The sequence below is a fragment of the Nyctereutes procyonoides genome, unplaced genomic scaffold (genome assembly GCF_905146905.1).
Source record: "Nyctereutes procyonoides isolate TBG_1078 unplaced genomic scaffold, NYPRO_anot_genome, whole genome shotgun sequence".
Taxonomy (NCBI): domain Eukaryota; kingdom Metazoa; phylum Chordata; class Mammalia; order Carnivora; family Canidae; genus Nyctereutes; species Nyctereutes procyonoides.
The window spans coordinates 1660698-1664316 of record NW_026575040.1 but is presented as its reverse complement, the minus strand read 5'-3'; the positions used below and the strand labels follow the sequence as shown (position 1 = coordinate 1664316).

Below are 3619 nucleotides of genomic sequence, written 5' to 3'. Positions count from 1 at the left end.
GCGATTATTATTCCTTTGTTATTATGATTATCATTACTGCTCTGGATGCTTCCTTTTTTTTTTCTTTTAAAGATTTTACTTATTTATTCATGAGAGACAGAGAGAGAGAGAGGCAGAGACACAGGCAGAGGGAGAAGCAGGCTCCATGCAGGGAGCCCGACGTGGGACTTGATCTCAGGACCCCAGGGTCACGCCCTGAGCCCAAGGCAGACGCTCAAGGCTGAGCCCCCCGGGTGCCCCTCTCTGGATGCTTACAATGGTTCTTTATTCCCTGTGGATCTGCATCCTCCTGGTTGTCCGACGAGATTCTGTAGGTGGTAGCCCCTCAACGCCGAGTTTAATAGTTGAGGATGTTCCATCCATTGGGACAAGACGTGAGCTCTGGAGACAGTCGGCAGACTCACATCCACTGCTCTGGGTCTTGATTTCCTCCTCTGTGAAATGGGTGAGCTCTCCTTTCACTGCCTTCCTTTCAAGGCTGTTGCAAGGATCAGAGCTAGAGGACGCTCCCTTATCCTACACTGAGCACAGCAAGGCTGTGGAGCACAGCGAGCAGAGGAAGAGTGGGGGGTGACGAGGGGAGAAGGGTGATGGAGAGAGAGGAACCCATCGTGCAGACAATGGCATTGAATTTGTCATTGGAAGGTGGACCTTTACAGGTTAATCTGAAGATCCCAAAAATGATAAGGTTGTAGGGTCGTCCCAGCCATGTGTGAGAGCCAGTGGGACCAGAGTGGGAGTGGGGATCTCTAGCGAAATCAGCTGTGGGGCGTGGCCTCTCATCTCCCCTGGGGAATCCCTCCCCTGCCCCCCCACCCCCCCCACCCCTGCTTGGGACTGCTCCCAGGGAAGCCAGGACAGGTTGGGGTGAACCTCCTGTGGGGCCTTCCCCGCCCAGGGGAGGCTGGCTGCAAGTCTCTGAGGGCTTGGAGGCTGCCAGGACCCACAAGAGCACTAAGAACCATGAGCAGACAGACAGAAGGCTCCGGAGGCCCCTGACACTCTGGAAAGGGCAGTTGGGTGTGTCTGGAGTTTACTGAGGGGCCCGAAGCCCAGCTGCAGCGCCGTGCCCACTTCCCATGCCGCCCCTCACCACCCCCTTCCCACCATCCGACCTGTCTAACCTCCAGGTCCCAGATCCCAGCCCCAGGAAATGCGGGCCCAGGGAGGGAGAGGCCCTGTTGGGCCCGGAGGGCAGCTCAAGGTCAAAGGCCCGTGGTCCCTCGGGCCACCCTGCTCTCCCCGCGGAGGAAGCTTCCCGTGTCCGCCAATGTGGGACGAGCCACGGCCTGGAGGAGGCTGCACCCCAGCCCCGGCGACACCGCGGCAGAGCAAGAGGCCCCGTGGGGAGCTCGGTTTGGAGTGGACTGTCCTCACCTGCTCGCTCACCGTGTGGCCCTGGAGAAGTGTCCCCATGTGCCTGAGCCCCCCACCCCCACCCCGTTCTTTTATGTGTAGTTTGAGCGCGATGAGATGTGCTTCTCAGGGTTGCTGCGAGGACGTGGGGAGCGGCCCGGCCAGCACCCCAGGCTGCGGGCCTTCAGAGCCGGCATCACTGGGTTCCCACCCGAGCCCTGCCACCTACCAGCTGGGTGGCCTTGGGTGAGTCGCTTGACCTCTCTGTGCCTCCTTTCCCAGCGGCAAGATGGGATCAAGGACAGCTCTGCTGTCGCTGTGCAGATTGAAGGAGTTCTTTACTGGAAGCATTTAGGCTTTGGCCTGCTGTGGGCGTTACCACGCCCCCCGCCCCCCCAGGCCTCCCGGGGGCGCTTCACCCCTGGCCAGCTCCTACCCCCCACCCTCCACACCCTGGCTGTCTTGCCCCACTTGCCGCCCTCCTACGGCCGGGCACCCCCGTAGGAGGTCCTGGGTCCCCAGGGTGACCTTGCAGCACCGGTCCCCGGGCTCAGACTGGCCCAGCGGCCATCGATCGCGGAGCAGGGCGCAGTGAACCAGATGGCGCTCCTAACGGCTTCTTAATGGGATGGAGCTCGCCTGCCGAGAGCTGGGGGGGGCTCTCAAGGTCGGCCAGCGTCAGCCTGACCTTGAAGCCCGCATCCTGGGAGCCGCTGCCAGGAGCGCCCGCCCAGGGGTTCCCAGGCCGCAGGCCTCGAGCTTCTCCGTTGTCAGCGGGGCCCCGGGTCCGGGCTGCGGACAGGTGTCTGGACGAACAGTGACGAGGTGTGAAACGGGTAAGCGGGGCAGGTGGCCTGGCCCCGGAGCCCCACCAGGACCCAGCTCCGATGCCCCCAGCCCAGAGCTCCCCCGGAGCAGAGGCTGGGAAGAGAGACCACTCCCCGCTCCCCCGTCCTCTCTGCTTCCCACGGATCAGCAGAAGTCGGGGCAACTCAGTCATCAGCTGGGGCCCAGAGCAGGGCCAGCCAGGCTGCAGCCCCCCACCCCCTAGGGAGGGTGACACTCCTCCAGGGGAGGCTCAGCACTGTCACCACAGCCCCTGGGGCCAGAGGCAGGCCTGTCCGAAGAGGCCAGACCGCAGCCTCCTCCTGGTGGGCCTCCCAGGTTGGTGGTGGGCCTCCGCTACACACCTCGCGGCCCACGCACGGCTGTTCCCACTGTGCTCTGGAAGGTGAGGACAGTCCTAAGTCTGTTTTACAGACAAGGAAGCCAAGGCACGGGGTGCTGGGCCAGCAGCAGGGGAGGTGGAGCTGAAGCCAAATGCGAGGACTGGCCCCAGCCCGGGGCACACTGTTCCTCCCCCCCCAACAGGAGTGCTTGAGCCCGTTCTGTGGGGCCAGGATCCCAGCAAGCAGCTGGGCTCCGGCAGCCAGGCCTTCAAGGGGACCCAAGGGAGGACAGGAGCAGGGCAGCTCCCGCCCAGCCCCCCGCCCAGAGCCCGGGCCACAGGCCAGGGCCCCTTGGGGACAGAGGCCCAGGCTCCTTCCAGATCAAGTCATGGGAAACCCGGGGCTTCCGGCGTCCCTGGGCGCCCGCCCCTCCCAGGGAAGCCCAGGGGACCGGGCGTCGCATGGCAGGCTCTCGGGCTGGGAGCCAGGCCGCTTGGTTCAGTCCCCACCTGCTGGGCCGGGGGGGCCGGGGACCAGCTCCTGCCCCATCTGTGAGGGAGGACAAGGTCCCATGCGCGCCCGTGTTGGGGGCCTGGCCCGCTGCGCACCGCAAGGTGACCCAGGCAGACGGGCGGCTGGAGGAGCAGAGCCCCCAGAGCCCGGGCCTGTGGGCAGAGCCCAAGCTTCCCCACTGCCTCGGCCCCCAGAGCAGGCCCCACAGCCCCCGCGTCCCAGGACTTGGGGCCCGGGCCCAGCCCAAGGCAGCCCCGGGCGGCTCTGAGCACAGTCCTGCCCAGCCTGGCTGGCCCGGGCCTGAACCAGGGGGAAGGAAGCCCAGGTGCCTGGGGGCCAGGGGCTGGGGAGCCAGGGACGGCGGCACCCCGGCACCGGCCTCACTGTCCCCGTCTGGACAGTGGTCGCAGCACTTCTGCTGCTTTCTCAGGCTCTGCCTGAGGGCAAGAATGTGACCCAGACCACGGCACAAGAAGGGAGAAGGGAGGGCACCACCCCGGGACTCGTCAGGAGGGCCCACTGTGTCTGCTTCTTCCAGATGGTTCATGGGCTGGGATGCCTCGCCCAGGCCGGCTGCACAG

At 65.1% G+C, this 3619-nt stretch overlaps 1 long non-coding RNA gene across 1 annotated transcript; it reads right to left on the bottom strand.

Annotated features, from left to right (window-relative positions):
• Positions 1 to 271: 271 nt before the first annotated feature.
• LOC129506462 (uncharacterized) lies at positions 272 to 2158 on the bottom strand. Its single transcript, XR_008663806.1, has 3 exons — positions 1885 to 2158; positions 1586 to 1672; positions 272 to 434 (listed from the first exon to the last, which is right to left on the bottom strand). It is a non-coding gene; the product is annotated as an uncharacterized LOC129506462 (long non-coding RNA).
• Positions 2159 to 3619: the final 1461 nt, after the last annotated feature.